The following is a 24,556-nucleotide window of genomic DNA, read 5'->3' as shown; positions in this document are numbered from 1 at the left end:
CTTTTTTTGCAAAAGTAAATAATATTTGAAGAATTTTTTTTTTTTTTAATTTCTGAAATCTGAAATGAAAAAAAAAAATTGCCCACAATTTCTTTTTTACCCTCCTCCCCCCCCCCCCCCTAATTTTTTTTTCAAAAAAAAAATTCTTTCCCTCAAGACATGGTCATAATCTCAATTCAAATTTCCAATGTAGTTTGCAACCATAATTACCAATTTAAATACATCATAAAAGTCTAAAAATCAAAAAGAAAATCCCCCCCCCCGAAATTTTTTGAACCCCCTTATGATTCATCACCCCCCAAACTCAATTCCAGTCTTCCCTTTGTGGTATGGTACCTTGCAGTACAATTTCAGAGAGATCCATACACTTGAACACAAGTTATTGACTGGAAACTAGAAAAATGCTTGTTTTTTTGTCTCTTTTTGGACCCAAATTCCAAAACTTTTAGGGCAATTACCCTCAAACTCAAACCCAGCTTTCCCTTTGTGATATGGAACCTTATAGTACAATTTCATAAAGATCCATACACTTACACACAAGTTATTGTCCTGAAACTAGAAAAATGCTTGTTTTTTTTCCCTTTTTGGCCGTTAATTCCTAAAAATTTTAGGCAATCACCCCTAAAATCCATCCCAGCCTTCCCTTTGTGGTATGGTACCTTGCAGTACCATTTCAGAGAGATCCATACACTTGAACACAAGTTATTGTCTGGAAACTAGAAAAATGCTTATTTTTGGCCACTTTTTGGCCCCAAATTCCTAAACATTTAGGGCAATTACCCTGGCCTTAAACTCAAACCCAGCTTTCCCTTTGTGATATGGAACCTTGTAGTACAATTTCATAAAGATCCATACACTTACACACAAGTTATTGTCCTGAAACTAGAAAAATGCTTGTCTTGTGCCCCTTTTTGCCCCTAATTCCTAAAATTTTGAGGCAATTACCCCCAAAATCCATCCCAGCCTTCCCTTTGTAGTATGGTATCTTGCAGTACAATTTCAGAGAGATCCATACACTTGAACACAAGTTATTGTCTGGAAACTAGAAAAATGCTTATTTTTGGCCCCTTATTCCTAAATGTTTTGGGCAAGTACCCCAAAACTCAATTCCAGCTTTCCCTTTGGGATATGGAACCTCGTAGAACAATTTTCGAAAGATCCATACACTTACACACAAGTTATTATCATGAAATAGAAAAATGCTTGTTTTTTGCCCCTTTTTTGGTCCCTAATTCCTAAAATTTTACAGCAATTACCCCATAATCAATCCCAGCATTCCCTTTGTGATATGGAACCTTGTGGTACAATGTCAGAGAGATCCATACACTAACACTCAAGTTATTGTCTGGAAGTTACAAAAATGCTTATTTTTGGCCCCTTTTTTGGCTCCCAATTCCTTAACTGTTGGTACCATAACCCCCAAAATCAATCCCAACCTTCCTTTTGTGGTATTGAACCTTATGGTAAAATTTCATAGCGATCCATTCACTTAAACTAAAGTTATTGTGCGAAAACCAATGCGTCTTCGGACGACGACGACGACGCCTGATGACGACAAGGCCAACGTCATACCAATATACAACAGAAAATTTTGCGGTCGTATAAACACTGCTTACTATACACCCCAAAAGAAGGTACAGTGTATCATCTATAGCTCTACTTAAGGTGAAGATGTGGCTGTAAGTGTACAAGCCGTAACAAGGGCTACTTTATGCATAGTATTACTAAGGATTGAAAAATGATTTTCTCTTTCAACTAGCTCTTTGTAGGTTGAATTAAATATTGTTGTGGACTGGAGTAATTTGGCATGCCACATTTCTAACATTCCAGAGAAACATTACTCATGCCATGCATGTTACTTGATTCATACATCTGAATAAATTTTATTGTACATTTTGTATGTGTGGGATTTTATGTGAAACCTTGTTCAGCAGTTATCACAGAAGAAGTGTGTCCACATTACTGCTTTAAGCATGTACCACAAGGCCAATTTGGTACTGTAGGGTACAGGCACTTGTCTCAGATTTTCAGATATATTAACCTAATTATATACAGATAGGTTTCAATATGACGTAATTTGACTTTGAGCTATTTCCCTTGGCCACCATTTTGGAGGGATGCAATTTGAGCAAATGGTTGATTTAACTTATTTAACTATAACCATATCAAAATATGTCACACAATGTGATACAAAACCAGTCTGATAAAAGATCCTTACGAAATTGAAGTGATGAATCAACCAACCCAAAAAGAAATTAATATTGTTCAGAAAACAAATTTTTAGTTTAGTGGTTAGTATTCAGGTATTACAAGTTGAATTTGGCTGATTTATGAAGGAATGTGTGCACGTAGACCTCAAACATGGCCACATAAGGGAAGTTATTTTCTAAATTCTCTTCGTTCAAACGAACATAAATTATTTATGTACTAGACTATATAATTTCTGTATACCTCGACCCAATCTGTTTCTTATCTCATTCATAATAGAAATAACTAAAACACTAGTTTTAGAACTTGTCAGGCACGATGACCATTCTTTTTTATATATCAAACATTCAATGTGCAATACATGTATATCAAACGATAACATTTATAATTTTGTAAATAAAGTCCACACCACAGAATAAGTCCTCTGTTTAAATAAATTAAAAAATGTTGCACTCAACAATCTACAAAAGACAAACAAAAAATGTTACAAAAAATATTTAATAAGTTGTTTTCGAATATATATGTGCTTAAGTTTATCTAACAAAACTACTTGTGTACATGCGAATGGTCAACGCCCTTATCGATAACTTCAAATCGAGTCCGCCGTATTTAAATACACTCAGGTTCATAAAACCGGTTACAATTCTGTTGGTATATTAATAGAATTATCATACGATAAAATTCATCCGCCACGTACATAAATATATTACTTCTTTCTCACATTTTGATGATAGCTTGCCTATGAAAAACATCTACATATATGTTACATGTATATATGTATTATATTAATGTACCTTAATATAACACAAGGCACCGTAACCCATCTCACATTTTTTGAGAAATGACTCTTAGGCCGATTTTTCGTACAATGTGGATCGTAACCCCACCCCCATTGATAGTCCAAGATTACTCTGACGTCCAACGGCTGTTTTGCCAGACAGCTGGGGCTGTAGTCCCAAGGCCCCAGCTTGTCTGGCAAAACAGCTGTTGGACATCAGAGTAATCTCGGACTACCCCATTGACAGAAACAAGTGATTTTTTCTTTCACAAAGACGACCAAGATTTCCATGCACAATCTGTCAAAAAGCATGCAAATTAGAATCAATAGCCTGTGACGACTGTGACAAATGGACACACAGAAATTGCATCGGAATGTCTACAACAGAATTCAGCAATCTAGGCAAGAGCGACCCCACATGGACATGCCCATCATGCTCAAAACGCTTCGACAAAAGTATACTTTATACCAAGTGGAGACAACAGCAAACATACCTCCCTTAATATATCTACTAATCCATTATTGCTAGACAGTATATCTGATTCATCCATTATAACCATCAACATCAGGATCAAGTATCAACTCACGAACTTTCAACACAACACCATTACTACAGATATACCGATCATGACATCATCACCTAAACCAGCCAAAACGATCCAACCCCTAAGAAACAACTAAGAATGCTGAACAACAACTTCCAGAGTCTGAGAAAAAAGGGTAAACTTCTGGAGGCAATTATAGAGTCAACTGATCCAGACATAATAATAGGCACTGAAAGTCTGAAACATGGCTAGATCCAAACATAAAAATATTAAAATCAAGTGAAATTTTTCCTGATTACTTACAATATATGACATCGAACGAAGAGACCATCCCAAAGACCCACATGGGGGAGTATTGATAGCAGCCAAACAATTAATGTGGTGTTCGTCTCGGGAAAGACTATTTCCCCTGAAAGGATCCGACCTGGACTTATGATATATGACAAGGGAAGGTTCTATTACTGCAACAGTCTTCACGCTCAACCACAGGCCCAGCAGCCCAGGCTTGTAAAATTGCTAGCGGGCCTGTAAAAATCATCTCTACAGGCCAACAGAGTCTAACTAAAATCTTCCAAATATTGAGCTCTGGGCCTGTAGATTTAAAAGTTTATTGTGAAGACTGCTGTAATTACCTCTATTATCGGGCGTTGATGCTGTCTCCCTTCGGATACGGACTAGTTTCTCACCAGTCACACTGACGGAACAGATACCAGTTTGATCCCGGTATTTACTTTTAAAGTACGTCACGAGTTTTTTTGTTTTTGTTTTTGTGCAGTGTCTAAAAATAGTACACGATACATTTATTTATTTATAAAAGGATAGAATTTATTGAATACGACAATTAACAAAATGTAGACATAGTTACAAATTAGAATAAAGATTCGTTCATTTTTTTTGGAATAGATAATTATCATGCGCACTGTGGTAAAATACTATAGTGAAAGTATAGTGACCGGGGGAGGGTTGGACGCCCGCAAACATGGTTTACCCTCGGGGGGGGGGGGGGGGGGGGGGGGGCAAAGTGTCCAAAGAGGGAAATTTTGTGGATAAAAACACAGCCGGGAACACCAAGAAAGATGACAGACGAAGAAGAATTAACAAATAATAAAAATGAGACTCGGATTCCTTATGCAGTGTTTACTTAATACGGCGAGACTTTTAGCTGTGAAAAAAAATACAGGGCTTTTCATATAACAAGTAATGGGAAATTTATTATCCTTATCATATATTTGTGATAGTTTTCCCCACCTATTCACATATTTTCAAGCTGGAAAAATGTGACCTATTACAGCGGCACGTCCTATCATCTTGTATATACAATACAATACAATACAATATTTATTTTTCCAAATTAAAGGGCCCATTAAGAGCATAACATTAATAACAACATGACATAAACATTATATAAACATATATAGGAAAGAAGTGGTCCCCCCCTCCCGAGGTTTAACCCCGCCACATTCTGTATGTGCCTGTTCCAAGTCTAGAGCCTGTAATTCAATGATTGTCGTATGTTGCTGTATATCATATTTGTTTTTCGTTCATGGTTTTGTACATAAATCAGGCCGTTAGTTTTATTGTTTGAATTGTTTTACATGTGTCATTTCGGGGCCTTTTTAGCTGACTTTGCGGTATGGGTTTTTCTCATTCTTGAAGGCCGTACTGTTACCTGTAGTTGTTAACTCCTATGTCATTTGGTTCTGGTGGAGAGTTGTCTTATTGACAATTGTATTGTTTAAAAATGCAAAAAGTAATAATTCCCCTTTTTTGAGCTGCACAAGTAAAAAAAAAAATCTGATTTCTATTTTTGGGACTAATACACTAACGTTAATATATTAGTCCTAGATCTCATTTGATAATTGTTTTCTGCTCATGATTCCATGTCAGAGAAAAAGTATTATCTGGTGGTGTAAGTCATATCTTTCTGCTGGTTGGTCCTTGTGTGCATATATATATGAGGGGGTAATGGGGTTTACAAAATAGAGCAAAAAGTGCAGAATAAAGGGCAACAAATATAAACAGAGACAAATTATTCCATAAAAAATAAAGAATAGAGAATAATGGGGCCCAAAAAATTTAAGAATACAGAAATGAAGGGACCCCCCCCCAATCCAGACCCTAGTATATATATATATGCCAAACCAAGCACCCATGAAGCTTGCATATTGTTCCAAAACTAAACTTTATTGTAACGAGATGTTGAGAGAGCCTTGAAATTAATTCCTTGTAGTTGTCATCAATTTATACAATGTAGAACTATTTTGTTTAAAACTGCAAGGTCAGCCATTTCATCCATAAACAGAACATTCAAACAGCTTTAAAATAGCTATGTGGTATGGGTTTTGCTCATTAGTGAAGGCTGTACGATGACCTATAGTTGATAACCTTCTACTTCATTTGATTTCTAGAGGAAAGTTGTCTCATTGGCAATATTATACCACATAATCTTATTTAAATCTTTACAATATATGTTTTAGATACCTCCATGAAAATATTATCTCGATTGAGTGCATATAATTTACAATGATAAGGTTAATGCAAAATGGTAGATTTTTAGAAAGAGTCTTGCGGTCTTATTTTATGGTAAATCATGCCAAATGCAGAATATTGAATAACTTCAAATGGCATTTGGTGTAAATATTATAAGGATGTAATATGCTAGGCACATGTATAGTTACGTATAATTGGTAGCTGGACACGAAGTATTTCCCGCAATAGACCATTATAGCTTTCTTATATAGTCAATAACATTTGGTCAATGCAAATATCAGTTACAGTCTGTACAGAAGGAAGACCAAGGAAGAAACAGAATATTCCATAATACAAACACAAATTTTTGCAATCATATAAAACTTTATTATAATCAAAGGATGATGAAATTAATCTACAATCCAATCAATCAAGTGTTAAAAAAATTAACAAAAAAATGTATGATGACATTTCTGTAGGTGCTGTTGGGGAGGATATGGTTAATTCGGCTTCAAAATAATTGAAAAATTATACCTGTATATTTTTTTATTAAACATTAAGAAATAAATGATACACACTATCAATATTTTAAATTCAATGTCTAACAGTTCTTTTTATTTTTGTTGCATTATGCATCCAATTGCTTATAATTCCATTTATTCCCCTTGTTATTGTTTATCACAGACACCAAAAACATTGACAACCAGTCACCCTGACACCCCAACCTGTCATCCCAACCAGTCATCCTGATACCCCAACCAGTCACCCTGACATCCAAACCAGTCATCCAGACACCTCAACCAGTCACCCTGACATCCCAACTAGTCATCCTGACATCCCAACCAGTCACCCTGACATCCCAATCAGTCACCCTGACATCCCAACCAGTCACCTTGACATCCCAACCAGTAACCTTGATACCCCAACCAGTCACCCTAATATCCCAACCAGTCACCCTGGCATCCCAACCAATCATCTTAACATCCCAACCAGTAACCCTGATACCCAAACCAGTCACCCTAATATCCCAACCAGTCACCCTGACATCCCAATCAGTCACCCTGACATCCCAACCAGTCACCTTGACACCCAACCAGTAACCCTGATAACCCAACCAGTCACCCTAATATCCCAACCAGTCACCCTGACATCCCAACTAGTCACCCTGACACCCATACCAGTCATCCTGATATCTAAAACCAGTCAACCTGACATCCCAACCAGTCACTCTGACATTATGACATCCCAACCAGTCATCTTGACAAGTCATCTTGACAAGTCACCCTGACACCCCAACCAGTCACCCTGACATCCCAACCAGTCACCCCCACATACCAACTAGTCATCTTGACATACCAACCAGTCATGTTGACATCCCAACCAGTAACCCTAATATGCCAACCAGTCACTCTGATATCCCAATCAGTCAACTAGATACCCCAACCAGTCACCCTGATATCCCAACCAGTCACCCTGACACCCCAACTAGTCACTCTGACATTATGCCATCCCAACCAGTCACCCTGCCATACCAACTAGTCATCTTGACATCCCAACCAGTCACCTCCACATACCAACTAGTCATCTTGACATACCAACCAGTCACCCTGATATGCAAACCAGTCACCCTTATATCCCAACCAGTCAACTAGATACCCCAACCAGTCACCCTGATATCTCAACTAGACATCCAAACCAGTGACCCTGATATCCCAACCAGTCATCCTGACACCCCAACCAGTCACCCTGATACTCCAACCAGTCACCCTGACATCCCAACCCTTCATCCTGATATCCAAAACCAGTCATCTGGACAACCCAACTAGTCACCCTGACATCCCAACCAGTCACTCTGACATTATGACATCCCAACCAGTCACTCTGACATTATGACTACCCAACCAGTCACCCTGACATACCAACAAGTCATCTTCACATCCCAACCAGTCACCCCCACATACCAACTAGTCATCTTGACATTCCAACCAGTCATCTTGACATCCCAACCAGTAACCCTGATATGCCAACCAGTCACCCTGATATCCCAACCAGTCAACTAGATACCCCAACCAGTCACCCTGATATCCCAACTTATCACCCTGACACCCTAACCAGTCATCCTGATACCCCAACCAGTCACCCTGACATCCCAACAAGTGACCCTGATATCCAAACCAGTCATCCTGACACCCCAACCAGTCACCCAGATACTCCAACCAGTCACCCTGACATCCGAACCAGTCATCCTGACACCCAAACCAGTCACCCTGACATCCCAACTAGTCATCCTGACATCCCAACTAGTTATCCTGACATCCCAACCAGCCACCCTGACCTCCCAACTAGTCATTCTGACATCCCAACCAGTCACCCTGACATACCAACTAATCATCTTAACATCCCAACCAGTAACCATGATACCCCAACCAGTCACTCTCATATCCCAACCAGTCACCCTGACATTCCAACCAGTCACACTGACATCCCAATCAGTCACCCTGACATCCCAACCAGTCACCTTGACATCCCAAGCAGTAACCCTGATACCCCAACCAGTCACCCTAATATCCCAACCAGTCACCCTGACATCCCAACTAGTCACCCTGACATCCCAACCAGTCATCCTGACACCCCAACCAGTCACCCTGACATCCCAACCAGTCACCCCGACATACCAACCAGACATCTTGACATACAAACCAGTCATCTTGACATCCCATCCAGTCACCCTGACATCCCAACCAGTCACTCTGACATACCAACCAGTCTCTCTGACATCCCAACCAGTCACCCCGACATACCAACCAGTCATCTTGACATACAAACCAGTCATCTTGACATCCCATCCAGTCACCCTGACATCCCAACCAGTCACTCTGACATACCAACCAGTCATCCTGACATCCCAACCAGTCACCCTGATACCGCAACCAGTCACCCTGATATCCCAACCAGTCATCCTGACATCCCATACAGTCATCCTGACATCCCATACAGTCACCCTGATACCCCAACCAGTCAACCTGACATTGGTTTTATGTTGATAGTCCTAAAGATAAAGTTTTACTTCAAGTATCACATAAACTTAAAATTATCAATGATCCATGAAAATGGGGTCAAGGTCATATAAACCAAGCCAGACAGACATGTACACTTTAAAATCATTCAATACACCAAACATAGTTGAACTATTGCTTATAGTATACAAGAAAAAGACCAAACCATGAAAACTTAACATTGACCGATGAACCATGAAAATCAGGTCAAGGACAAAATACACCTGCCAGACAGACATGTACACCTTACAATCATTCCATACACCAAATATAGTATTAGAAAAACAGACCAAAACACAAATTCTTAACATTGACCAATGAACCATGAGAATTAGGCCAAGGACAAATGACACCTGCCAGACAGACATGTACACTTTACAATCATTCCATACATTAAAAATAGTTGACCTATTGCTTATAGTATTAGAAAAACAGACCAAAACACAAAAATTTAACATTGACCAATGAACCGTGAAAATAAGGTCAAGGTCTGATGAAACCTGCCTGACTGACATGTACCACTTACAATCATTCCAAACACCCCATATAGCTGACCTACTGCTTATAGTATTTGAGAAACGGACATAATCACATAACTTTAACCTTGATCACTGATCCATGAAATGAGGTTGAGGTCAGGTGAACCCTATCTGACGGACATGTAGACTTTGCAAGGAACCCATATACCAAATATAGTTATCCTATTACTCATAATAAGTGAGAAATTCACATAACAAATAAACTATAATTTTTTTCAAGCAGTCGCTGAACCATGAAAATGAGGTCAAGGACAAAGGACATATGACAGACTGAAACTTTGTAACATAAGGTATCTGCATAAAAAGTATGAAGCATCCAGGTCTTCTACCTTTTGAAGTATAAAGCTTTATACAAATAGTTTACGCTGCTACCGCCACTGGATAGTAATACCTATGTCTCACTCTGCGACTTTTGTCGCAGAGGAAACAAAAATCTTTGTTCAATTAATAGTTGATTTTCTGTTTTTTCAGCTTTCTACATTCTGTTGTCAAATTTGTTTCAGTTTCTTGGCACAATTCATTGGTCTTGTCGTATTGTGAATTATGTGTGGCCATATAAATCATCACTATCATTTCCTTGACCAGTACGTGGAGAAGATATTGGGGACCCAATCTGAAATAAAACTTCTTTCAGTAAAATTGTTTACTTTTAAATTTTTATTTGAAGATTAAACATTCCCTTTTCAAGGTAACAATTAGAGAACCAAGTTCAATACTTTCTTTTCTTTATGTTAGGTAGGTGAACAATCATAATAAGCTTTACACAATATGGTGAAGATCATTTTTTAATATCCCCATTTGAAAAACAATACAAGAAATTTCTCATGATTTTTTTTTCAAAGTCTGTATTAACTATAATTTTTCAAAGTATTCAAGCATGAAGGAATTGATAACACAAAAATTGTTTAAAAGTAATAAAATCCGAATGGAAGAACTATTGAATAATTTACATCTTAATTTTAATAATTAGTAAAACAAAAAAAAATACCAAAACAGCCCGATTCAACTGGATTTATTTGTATTTTTATCCATCTGATGAGTTAAGCCTCTTTCAACTGAATTTTATAGTTCGTTCTTATGTTGTACTGTTACACCACTGTCCTGGTTAGGGGAGGGTTGGGATCCCACTAACATGTTTAACCCCGCCACATTCTGTATGTATGCCTGTCCCAAGTCAGGAGCCTGTAATTCAGTGGTTGTCGTTTGTTTATGTGTTACATATTTGTTTTTCGTTCATTTTTTGTACATAAACTAGGCTGTTTGTTTTCTCGTTTAAATTGTTTTACATTATCATTTCGGGGCCTTTTATAGCTGACTGTGGGGTATGGGCTTTGCTCATTGTTGAAGGCTGTACGGTGACCTATAGTTGTTAATTTCTGTGTCATTTGGTCTCTTGTGGAGAGAATTGTCTCATTGGCAATCATACCACATCTTCTTTTTTATATTATAAAACAATTCAATTAGATTATTGTGTTATGTTTTACCTGTACACTTTAAATCTTTTTTCTAATTGCCCATTCTTCATTCCCAATATCATCTCTGTGCCTCGATTAGTGTATGGATGTCTACATAAGAAGAAAAATTGTACATGATCAGGATGATTTCGTTGTAATTGCCAATTTCAAAAGTAAATATTTTGTTAATTAAAACAAGAGGCTCTCAAGAGCCTGAATCGCTCACCTGTTATTTTTGCTTTTTACCCATATGTTCCATTTTAGCCATAGTGTATATGTTTCTTGAGGTACAAGTAAATGAAATACAAAATTTATACTAGATTCATTTGAGTTAAAAAAACATAAAACAACTTGTGTAAAATTGTCCTTAAAGGGCAATAACTCCTTAAGGGGTCAAGTGACAATTTTGGTCATATTAAACTTTTTTGTAGATCATATTGCTGAACATTTTTGCTGTTTACAGTTTATCTTTATCTTCAATAATATTCAAGATAATAACCAAAAACTGCAAAATTTCCTTAAAACAACCAATTTAGTGGCAGCAACCCAACAATGGGTTGTTCGGTTTGTCTGAAAATTTCTGGGCTGATAGATCTTGACCTTTTGAACATTTTTACCCAATGTCAGTAATGCTCTAAATGCTTTAGTTTCTGAGATATAAGCAAAAAACTGCATTTCACCCCTATGTTCTATTTTTAGCCATGGCGGCCATGTTTGTTGATGGATCAAAATCTCGGATACAATTCATAAACTAATTCCTAAAGGAACATTCATTCAAAGTTAAGAAGTATTAGGCACAATAGTTTCAGAAGAGAAGATTTTTAAATGTTAGCAAACTTGATGAACACATTGCGTAAAATTGTCTTTAAAGGGCAATAACTCCTTAAGAGGTCAATTGATAAATTTGGTCATTTAACTTTTCTGTAGATCTTACTTTGCTGAAAATTATTGCTGTTTATAGTTTATATCTATCTATAATAATATTCAAGATAATAACAAAAAACTGCAAAATTTCCTCAAAACTACCAATTTAGTGGCAGCAACCCAACAATGGGTTCTTCGATTTGTCTGAAAATTTCAGGGCTGATAGATCTTGACCAATTGAACAATTTTACATCATGTCAGATTTGCTCTAGAAGCTTTAGTTTTGGAGATATAAGCCAAAAATAGCATTTGACCCCTATGTTCTATTTTTAGCCATGGCGGCCATGTTTGTCGATGGATTAAAACTTCGGATACAATTTATAAACTAGATATCCTAAGGAACATTTAGATGAAGTTTGAAGGTATTTGGCCCAGTAGTTTCAGAGGAGAAGATTTTTAAATGTTAGCAAACTGGATGAACAAATTGTGTAAAATTGTCTTTAAAGGGCAATAACTCCTTAAGGGGTCAATTGACAATTTTTGTCATATAAACTTTTTTGTAAATCTTACTTTGCTGAACATTATTGCTGTTTACAGTTTATATCTATCTATAATAATATTCAAGATAATAACAAAAAACTGCAAAATTTCCTCAAAACTACCAATTTAGTGACAGCAACCCAACAATGAGTTGTTTGATTCGTCTGAAAATTTCAGTGCTGATAGATTTTGACCAATTGAACAATTTTACCCCATGTCAGATTTGCTCTAAAAGCTTTAGTTTTTGAGATATAAGCAAAAACTGCATTTGACCCCTATGTTCTATTTTTAGCCATGGCGGCCATGTTTGTCGATGGATCAAAACTTCGGATACAATTTATAAACCAGATACCCTAAGGAACATTAAGTTAAAGTTTGAAGGTATTTGGTGCAGTAGTTTCAAAGGAGAAGATTTTTGAAATAGTTTACGACAAACAGACGACGACGACAACGACATCAGACGACGGACGCCAAGTGATGGCATAAGCTCACATGGGGCCCTTCGGGTCCCGGTGAGCTAAAAATAACAAATGTTTTAATTATTCCAAATTTTGTGACAGGTTATCAATCTCGATAATAGGAACTTAATTTCTATCTTAAACTTTATTCAAATGAAACTTATGACTGAAATCAAAATGATTAATCTCACATTTTTGTAAAAAAAATTCCAAAAACCAATAATTGTTGAAAGTACTAATTTCGAATTTTGCTGTACTTATTTGTCTGCTAGTTTTTGGAAATTACTTATTGTAAAACCTTAAAGTGCTGTTCCAGAAAATAATATCTTACATCTGTGACACTATTGCATAAATGAATTTCTGCTGTTGTTTAAAAAATATATAAAATATTTAATTGTAAAAAAAAAAAGACAGATAGGATAAACGAACCATCACGGACAAGAAGTCAATTAGGGGAAAATCGCCTAATTGCGGACAGCGCCGATATGCGGACGGAAAACGAATATCTCACTTTTCAATAAAATTATGGAAAATTGAAATAAAATAGATATAAGAAATAAGGTGTTTTGTTTACGATTGAATCTCTATTTTGTTGCAATAAGGTTATCATGTCTATTGCCTACGATTTACTTTTGTGTCATGTGATTGAAATTGCATGCTATAAATAGCTTATGTCAACAAGTTTGAAAACCGGGAAATTTTGAAAAAGGTCCAAAGTCAGCGTGTCACATTCTATACACAGTTGTTCATGTAAAAATGGCAATTTATGTGTTGAAAAGCAATAGGCATTGCGTATTTTATGCAAGGAAACATTTCTTTCAATTATATTTACTGATTTGTCTAAATTTTGATTACAAAATTGGAATAAGCAAGTGTCCGCATTTTCACCACCGAAAATAGTATGATAGCCGAAATGCGGACACAAAATATTTTGAACAACTAACACGTGCAGTGGTGCATATGTCAATACCATGATGACGGAAATAAACAAAACTCTCTTATAATCTAGCATTATTAGTTTCAATCCGATACATTTATATCAATAAAGTGTTGATTTGGGGGGGGGGGCACTACTATGCGAAATTATTGAAAGTGATAAGGAAAATGAATTCAGCAACATTGTGTTTATTGCTAGAAAATCAAGTATAGGAGGTAAAGAGTTGGACATTCTTACTGCGGAAGAGGAAGATGAACTTAATTATTGATATCACGAATATTCCTTTGAAAGAAATGTTTTTATAAAACTTTTTAAAACATGATAGAAATAATGTAACCAATACATTGGTTTTAAAGACCTCTTTAGACTTTTGTGAGCCTACAGTAACAACATTGTGCATCCAGTCGTCTGTCTGTCTGTTTGTCCATCCGTCTGTGACAAATCGAAAAACAAACGACGCCCCTCATGGAGAGGTACCAGTAATCGCATAATCACCAAATTTTTGCCAACATAATCACATAACCATTAAATATTTGCTTTGGTAATCAAAAACTTCTTTTCTTTAGTTATCAAATAATCATAAACTAAAAGCTTTGTAATCATATAACAAATTCAAATGTAAACTATTTAATAACTAAAAAGTTTTTAATAAGCTCTTCCTCGTCCTCATCCTTCTCCCCGGGTGAAACTGTATCACCTGCATCTTCCATATTTGGTTCGGTAATTTTCTCATGTGAACGACGTATGCCTCACTTTTTTTTTACCTGCATGGACGAATGAATGTTATTGTAATTAATCATCTTTTGCACCTATTGTTAACCTGTTGTGTTTTAGACATTTCATCTTAGACACAGAACTTGGTATGCATGTTCTGAACACGCTGGTATCTATTCGCCAGTCGGATAAAATCCCATGCCATTATTGGTCAGAGAACGGGCATTATATAGAAAAAAATATATATGTGACGAAATGCAACGAATAGCATATCATCATGCGTGACCTGATAATCTCCAGGACTTCGTCTTTATTATGTCCTGTCGACTTTTGGCGGATGCCCTATTATAGTAATCACTCTGCCCGTCTATTCATCCGTCCGTTTACACTTTCTATGTCGTAGGATAACTCAAATTAACTCCACAGATTTTAAAAGAAATTTTAGCACAACATTTAGTAACATTAGGGGAAGCTCCCTTTCATTTTTTTTTAACTTTTCATTTTCGAGATATTGGACTTAGGCCAGCAAGACCCTTCATTGAGGAGTGACATGGGTCAGTATTCATAAGAGAAAATATAAGGATATGGAGTAAATGTACATGGGACAAAATCGCACACAATACATATAGAAAAAAATATGAAAATTATCAATGAACAAGGCTTTAATTCCTGTTCTTCATCTTGACAGTTGATGTAGGGTCTTCAACAATGAATGAATCATTCATATCCTACAAGGTCAAGACGGCCCCTAGCGTCGACTTAAACTGTACTATTGATAAAAATAAACCAAAGTTCACCTTCTTGCTCCCTACCCGCCTCGGACTGCCAACTTGTGCGATGCTTGTGTACGACGGTTCTCCAGTCGAAAGCACCAGGGATACAAGAAAAGTGCAGTAATTTTGAAAGACATCGATCGCCGCTAAAATATGCTTTGAAGTTACACATGTTAGGGAGCGGTCAATGAATTACATAATTTATAATTACGGGCTAGGTTTTTCAACATATATTTGGAGGGGCCTCGGTGGCCGAGTGGTCTAAGTAGTTACTACTGTAATCACTAGCCAGTCAAAACTGAGGTTGTGAGTTCGAACCCCGCTCGTGCGGGTGCACCCGACTCCAATCTTAATTTACTAGGATTGTCAGTTTTCCTATCGAAGGTCGGTGGTTTTCTCCGGACACTCCGGCTTCCTCCACCAACTAAAACTGGCCGCACGAAATAGCCCAAAAGCGTTGCTTAAAAGTGGCGTTAAAACACCAAAAATCAATCAATCAATCAACATATATTTGTCATACATTGCCCAACAAAAGACCAATACATTAGAAACAACAGATGATAGACAATACATATAAAACTAAACATAATACTGACTTTTCCATAATTCCCTAAAATTTTTGGTGTCCATTTTTCCATAGTCCTAATTTTTTTTTGAACATTTCAATTTACAAAATTTGCATGTTCCCTCACACCTTGCGTTTTCCCATTTTCAATTTCACAATTCTTAAAAATTAAGTGTTTTTACCCATTCCATAAACTATTTTCAGATGTTCATGGTGTTGGATGGGAAAAAAATCTCGCCTCAAGGCATCTTATGCTCTAAAGTGAGGGCTACGGATTTTTAAGTGATTAGGACATTAAAACACATTACGTATAATGAATGCCATACGATTTGAAATTGAAAGTTATCACAACTATATCTCGTATATATGCATGCATGCATCTTGGAAGACAATATCCCGATGGAAGTTGTCAGTACAAAAAAGTGTCTGCATCTTATATCATTTAATAATTGGTGTGGTATAAGATATTTAATGAACTTCTTTAATCTTATTTTACTCACCTTTCCACATGTATTACCAGTTCATGCGAGAAAACCATTCTCAAACATGCTTTAAGATGCACTGAGAGGGTATTCTTGAGGGTTTATTCATGAGAGTTAATGTTATATATGCATAATACCTGCGTTTTGAATAGCAAGAACTGTTTAAAAATAAGTGTCCGCAATTTGACGACAAGGTGTCCGTATTTTAACTCCCCCTGTCCGCATTTACGCGACTCGGCATTTCCGTGGGTTTTAAGAGTTTGCAATCTACCAATCTAGAGAGGAGACCTGAAAACGCGTGAAATTGTCCATTTGATACCCCTCTATCCTCTCCTGTCAAATGCAACCACCAGTATGTCCGCAATTGGCCTCGACGGTATCCAAACTTCCGGATTTGAAAAAGTGTCCGCAATTAGGCGAATTTCCCCTATGTCTACAATTAATTATAAATCTCAACATATTAAGTCAAAAAAAAGTATCTTGAATATAAGTTTCTTTCTATCATTTAACTTACTTTGGATCCCGTCCTGTATTATATAGATCTGTAGACAACTTTTCATGCACATACTCCATGGCCTAGAAATACATACAGCATACAATTAACCCTAAATTATTAGTTTAAAATGAAATGAAGAAAAGGTTTAAATTGCAAATGTTCTGAGTTGCATACTTGGAACAGTTCATTATTATACAATTTAATACTCAAAATTTAATGTGTAGAGTAATAAATCACAAGTCAATACTTACCAAAAGAAAGTCAATGAGAAAAATGAAGACTTCTCTTGATGAAATTGAAAATATAAGGGTGTGTAGATGAGATGTTATTCTGCTCTTGCAGTCATTTTTGTATGCCTTATTTGGTTATTTTTTACTATGGTTTCATATATTATTATATTGCCATTTAATTTTATTTCTGCAGAAGTGTACACTGGAAATATACAAATATTATGTTAAAAATATCATAGTTTTTCATAAAATTTCACAAACCCTATGCTTTATCACACTCAATCCAAATCCAACTGTCACTCTTTCCCTGTTTTGCACTTTCAGTGGATTGGCAACAAATTCATGATGTCTAACATGGTCAGCAAGGTCACTGAAAAAAAAGTAATAGTGCATGTATTGAAAGATTTCACTAAAGTAAATCCCATTAGACTGCTCCATGAAGCACATCTTGATACAAATACAACATGTTAAACCTTATAACATAGGACAAATTTGGACTCTTATAGATAAAATAATAAGCTCTTGGCATGTTCTCGCCGCTAATACAAATGACTGATACAGTAGCATAATTGGTGTCTAACTTGTATCAGATGTACTTCTAAAACAGTATTTCTCTAGATTGTGAGCTGTTACTTGAAATAAACCTTAATGTTATTTGAGAAACATAATCTAAACATGATAATTTAATACCACATAAAAATTGTGGTTTCCAACTCATTGTAGGGCAAGATTAAAAAAAAAATATTCCTCTTTTGCTTGTTGTGTCACCACCAACAACAGGTAGCAGTAAATTTTTGCAACCACAATTTTTGTAAAAGTTTTAAGAATACAATTATTGAGTACATGCGCAATCAGAAACGATTCATCAACACATTGAATATGCAAAAATAACACTTGACAATTATAAAATGAACATTTTTGCGGTAGTTCTTTAGTTTGTTATAATGCATAAGCATTGTATTGTAATAGTTCTACAATATATATTTATCATAAGTTTAATACAGCTATTTCTTATTTACAGACGGGTAACATTGTAATGGCGATCCATGTATACAAGATACCAAGGAATATTTTGCATTTCTACTACTGTAAGGATCCAGAAATATCAAATTTCACATAAGATAGTCAGAATTTTGTTAGGCATTTGCTTAAATCAACCTGAATGCTACAATAGACTGCACTGGCAACTTAACAGCGAATTCGATTTAATTTTTCTCAGATGCCAAATTAATAATGATCTTGAAAAAGTAGTTATATTTTGAATACTGTTAATTGTGGTTGAAACTGAATCAAATTATGTAATAAATTCTCTGGGTTTTTTCATCATGAAACTTTTGACTGGTTCATATAAATATCTGTACTGCGGTAGTCATTAAATAAAAGTTTAAATTTACCAAGTGCTTTCTTGACAGTTAACTATTTCATACAGTTTTTCTTTACAGGTCAGATACTGAAAACATACAATATATCCAATATTAATTATCATACAATATATCAAATATTAATTATCTTACAATATATCCAATATTAATTATCTTACAATATATCCAATATTAATTATCTTACAATATATCCAATATTAATTATCTTACAATATATCCAATATTAATTATCTTACAATATATCCAATATTAATTATCTTACATTATATCCAATATTAATTATCTTACAATATATCCAATATTAATTATCTTCAAATACATACTTTGAAATACATATGAGAGACTTCTAGGTGCCCAAATTGATCACCTGGTGGCAAAAAGCTGCATTTTCTTTGTCTTATAATTTTCTAAAAATATATGTTAAAATGCCTTTTTAGGGACAGTAACTCCAATAAGAGGCATTGAAGGATGTCAGTCCACTTAATACTTTTGTAGATCTTTACCTGCTGATCATTTTTGCAATTGAAAGTTTTACTCTATATCTTATGATTAAAGACGATGACAGCACCAAGTGTTGACAGTTGCTCACCTCAGGATTAGGTCAGGTGATCAGCTGGAAAGTGTCATTTTATCATCTTTTAAAAAGCTAATTGACTGGGTCACTTGATATCAAATATGGTATTAAATACTATGTACTAAGGGCTGGTTATTCAATCTTTTTCATTACAAGGAAAATCTGCAATATTGTCAATTGTACATAATTTGTTGAAATTAAAGCAATTGCTGCCTATAGCTAGTTAATGTTTTTGTGACTTTTATTTTTCATCCACATGTAAAAGAATTAAAACCTGAGAGGAGTCTTATCTAGTGAGAAGTAATGATGTTTTAATTTTATATCAATAAAAGACTTATCCAGCAGAAAGTAATTTTTACAATGTTTTACATTTCCCAGGGGGACTACACGTTTACCCGGCTGAAGGTGGAGGCAAATATTTTTTTCGTGGAAATGTATAACTGCCGAAAAAATCATAACAGATTATCCCCTTGTAGAGTGTTTATTACTGGGCAATAATTTACATGACAATCCATGCACCTGGCTTCATTATCTTTATTGCTTCTATTTTATTTTAAGTATATCATAATTGGTTTAAATTTAACCATTCAGTGAGTTGATGATTTCAACTTTCCTGACGCAAGTGTTCTACCGAATTATAGTTTTTTTTATAATAAGAATCATTCATTCATACATACCAATTAAAGATTTGCAGATGGGACCGGCTTCTGATATTTTCATGAAATGCACGTTAACTGTCGATTAACCTGGGAACTGGCTAACGCTAACCACTGTCATTACTAATGACATAATCGCGTAAAAATATTAATGCAACAGATTTTCAAAATAAAGAAATTAATTTTCAGTTAAAAGTTTCATGAAGTCATCGCAATTGCTTTAAAAAACTACATACATGAACCTGACATGTCTCCACTGACATCTTTCTATCATCCTTGTCATCTTCATAGTAATCATCTTCAACATCGTCAATACCATTATGTTGAGACGGACCTACTTCTTGCGTTATTGCCACCTCTTGCATGTTATCTACAGACAAATAATACAGATACTAAATTCGAACACACAAACCAAGTCATTAATCTAAAAAAATACAAACACAATGATAAATCTAAGTCATAAACTCACTACATTTGTTGATTTAACTGAATTAAACATATTGATTTTCATATACAGTCAAACCTGTATATACATGTAAATGTTACATACAAAGGGATGTACGAAAACTTATGTTTTGAAGAGAGGTTCCCTTGAAAATGAGTTTAGAATTACTTAGCAATAAACTAAAATAGGAAATTGACCTTACAAGGCTATGCAGGTTAAAAGAATTAATCTACTGCAGACAAAACTAGTTTATCTGATCCTTACCACTGCTTTCAACTAGGTATTGGCCTATCTCTATTCGCAAAGTCTGTAGTTTTTTCTTTGTTGAGTTGAAGCGGAAGTTCTCTACTCCTTTCAGTATAAGCTCTGCAAACTGAGAATTGCCTTTTTCATTGAGTTATGGTTAATGGACAATAACTTTGCCTGCTCATACTACTTTGCAACTTAAATAACATAAGATGACCATTTTTCAACATTTATCAATACAAAAATAATGGCGAGAATGTTTAATGACTTTGACCACTGATTAAGAGTCTATGTAAGGTTGGAGTCAATCTAATGTTTGTCCCAGGAAGTTGGTCATATTTCATACAAAAGGTTGATTTGACAATAGTTAGATGCAAAATTAGTGAATACTGGTCGTCCCAATAACATGCAGACATGAACAATGCAGAATAATCTAAAAAAAGGTTTTGACGAAAAACTTCAATACATCATATCATATTTCCACAATATATCATATCATATAACCATTCTTTGGTAATAAATTCCTACATATTGTCTTTGACTGACATTTACTTTCAAACTGGTTAACAGATTTATTGATTTAAAGATTTTCCGAGTAAGGGGTTAGGTAATAAACTGCTTCGCTGAGCGCAGCTGGATACGCCCGAAGAGGTCTAACCCTAAACAGTTGGGGCAAAAATGGACACAATATTCAAGCTTGATACAGGTCTGAATTTGGATTGTAATTAAATATTTGACATACATCTATTATAGGTTTCTGAATAAATGTAGTCAAAGAACTTGAAGTTGGTTATATGAATTGAATTTATATTCAATTAAAGATTTCTTGCTGTTGTGCAATACACTGTGCTGTTGCGCAATACTTAGTAAATCTGTTGTCAGACTATAAACAAATAAAAATTATAAAATTCTAAAGGGAGCTTACATCAATAGATATAAAAAATTCACCAAAGTTTCATACGAATTGCTGAAAGCATTTTTGAGTTTTTGTCTGAAAACTGGAAAATCCCCCCTTTTTTAATGAATAAACCCCATAATTCGGAAATGTAAAATCTAAAATTTATAAAATTCTAAAGGGAGCTTACATCAATAGATATCAACAATTCATCAAAGTTTCATGAGAACTGCTGAAAGCATTTTTGAGTTATTGTCCGAAAACTGGAAAATCCCCCCTTTTTTTTATGAATAAAACCCCATAACTCGGAAACGTAAAATCTAAAATTTATAAAAATCCAAAGGGGGCTCATGTCATTAGATATAAACAATTAACCAAAATTTCTTGCAAGTTGGTGAAAGCATTCTTGAGTTATTGTCCTAAAACTGGAAAATCACCCTTTTTTTAATGAATAAAACCCCATAACTCGGAAACGTAAAATCTAAAATTTATAAAAAACGAAAGGGAGCTCACGTCAATACATATAAACAATTCACCAAAGTTTTAAGCAAATTGGTTAAAGCGTTTTTGAGTTAATGTCCGACATGTTGACGACGGACGGACGGACAGACGGACGTACAACGGTATACCATAATACGTCCCGTAAACGGGCGTATAAAAATGTTAAATTTGACAAAACTAATTTATACCTTCAATACAAAAACTCCACAAGAGTTTGAGTCCATCTGTTTATGATGTCGTCTCGATGAGATGGTCCATTCTTCACTGATGTAGGTACCAATTCCTTTTATGTATCTGTCACTCAAAAATTGTCTATATAAAACATGAAATGAAAATAAAAGTTTGCAATTTTGCAATTTTTACAGGATATTTTTTTTTTACATTTCTCAATATAAAGGACCCATGGTTATCTTATCTCCAGCATTATTTTTATATTATAGGGTTATTGCACGAATATTGGGAAATATTGTCCCAAGTAAAATGTAACATTGTTCAAGCTTGCAATATCAAATCCAATACTGGATAATAATATTGCATTCTAAATTTTGATTACCCCGGTATGTTCTGTGGGGAATATTGTGATACTATACAATAAAAGGGTTATTCTACTAATATTGTAGAATAAAGTATTGCACTAGCTTGTGAGTTCGATATGACATTCTACAAGGTACAATATCTGTGCAATAACACTTATGCTGTAAAACAAAGCATACAAAACGACATAACCATCTATAAGTTCTAACTATGATGATGTCACAATTTGTAGGCAATATTGCAGTGAATATATCAGCCAATATTGTACACTAAAATTTTATTATATTCTGTAGTATTTTTGTTGCTATACACTATATAAATAGTTATTGTATAGCAATTCAATATTTGCTACAGGAAGTAACCACAAATTATCATGCAATAAATATAGTTTGCTAATAGTGTCAAATTAGTTATGTCATCAATGACAAAATATGCATTTAAGCATGTGTTGAAGCATTGCTTTACAGTAAAAGGGTCATTGCATGAATATTGCAAGCTCATGCAATATAAAATTCTACTCTGGTAAATATTCAAAAATATTCATGCAATAGCCCTATAATATGAATTAAACAAAAAAACTCTGCATTATCAGTTTATTCAGGAATTATTGTATGCATTCATTATACATGTTATATTCATTATTGTGATTGAAAAAATTACGGACCAAAATGTGACATTTATTTATGTGATTTATTTGGAGTCTATGTGCACACCAATCATCATGGTCATGCTGATAAAATAGCTTATGAGTTCTTATAACATCACAACAATTTCTGAATTTACAGTATATTGGTACAATCATGAAAATATTTGTAAGACACATTGAAGGAAAGTAAAGGACTCATTTAGATGTTATACCCAGTATATGACTTCACATTGGCTTTGACAATGCATGCTACACAGCGTTAATTAATTTTGTGTTGTAGCTTAGTTTTTTCTTAGGAAATGTTTTAAATTTCTGATTATGGAAATATTGTGCTTATTTATAGTTTTATTTATGATTATTTTTAATTTCTCTGTGTTTATTAAATGAACAGTAATACTTACAACCACTTTTGCAAATATATGTCTTTCATTTCTCTACATTCACCCATAGGGTTGAGGTAAATGAGTTCAAGTCTCTTTGGAAAGATGACCATTAGAGACCAATGACATCCTGCTTCATGCAAAGCTCCAATTATGATGTCATATTCCTCAATATCAACCTGCAATTCACAATAGTAATTTTAGGGAATACATTAGCTCAGAATAGGACAAGCATGTGCAGGGACAATGCACAAAATATAAAAATTCCTCTTAATAATAATATGTTTAATTAATTATTGACTGTGTCTGAGGACAACAGCTGCTTTGTTTGACTTAACGACAGAACTGAGCTATTTCCCATAGTTTATTTGTTATACCCGAAACCAATGTAAACCTGTCTAAGTTGTTTACATGGCATAGCCAGTGATGTAAAGTCAATAAAAATCTAGCTTCCCAGCAATATTTCCACAGAAAAATCTTGTATAAGGTATAACCATTAGTAATAATTCAGTTTTATGTTTGGTTTGTGTATTGGTTGAAGAAGAATACATCAACCCAGAGGATTTGATTAAAAATTATTCACAACTTAGAATTAAAGTCATTATTGATTTACACTAAATGCGATTATGTGGCTGACTCATGCGTTTGAGAAATAATTAACAAAATACCAACTATCGGTAACATGCTTACCCCTTCTAGAAAAGAGTGCAATGGAAATGGGTCATCTAGAGTTAAGCCAAAAAATATTGACGTCATTACTTCACATGACAAGAAATGTACAGTTCCATTCTAAAAAGATAAAAATAAAAAAAATGATCATATAATAAACAAAGATGAAACTTAATGAAACATCAACAAAACTAAAACCAGATTTTCTGCTTTTCAATTCTGAGAGACAGGAGAAACCAAGGTTGATGATTCTTTAATATCTTGATGGATTCATGAATTATTTTATATTTAAAGCAAATGATTTAAGAATCAGAGTTTAAAAACAGTAGACAATAGTGTAATTTTGAAATTTTTAATCATCAAAAAGGATGTCAAATTAATAGCTGGAAATAATTAATTTGAAGTAAAACCTAGAAAACATTACCTGACATTCTTTGCATTTCAAGGAAATGTAAGCATTCATTACCTGCAATGGAAGGCGTATCAATTGAGTTCAAGTGCATTGTCAAACAAATTTGTT

The 24,556-nt window shown here is 34.7% G+C and overlaps 1 long non-coding RNA gene across 1 annotated transcript; it reads right to left on the bottom strand.

Moving 5' to 3' along the window:
* Positions 1-9,964: 9,964 nt before the first annotated feature.
* LOC127701123 (uncharacterized) lies at positions 9,965-18,555 on the bottom strand. The gene is made up of 5 exons (XR_007981830.1): positions 18,503-18,555; positions 17,370-17,478; positions 16,897-16,958; positions 11,080-11,160; positions 9,965-10,208 (listed from the first exon to the last, which is right to left on the bottom strand). It is a non-coding gene; the product is annotated as an uncharacterized LOC127701123 (long non-coding RNA).
* Positions 18,556-24,556: the final 6,001 nt, after the last annotated feature.

Source organism: Mytilus californianus, unplaced genomic scaffold, assembly GCF_021869535.1.
Source record: "Mytilus californianus isolate M0D057914Y unplaced genomic scaffold, xbMytCali1.0.p SCAF_5, whole genome shotgun sequence".
In the NCBI taxonomy this organism is placed as follows: domain Eukaryota; kingdom Metazoa; phylum Mollusca; class Bivalvia; order Mytilida; family Mytilidae; genus Mytilus; species Mytilus californianus.
The sequence above is the reverse complement of the archived record's forward strand: the minus strand, read 5'-3'. Positions and strand labels throughout refer to the sequence as shown.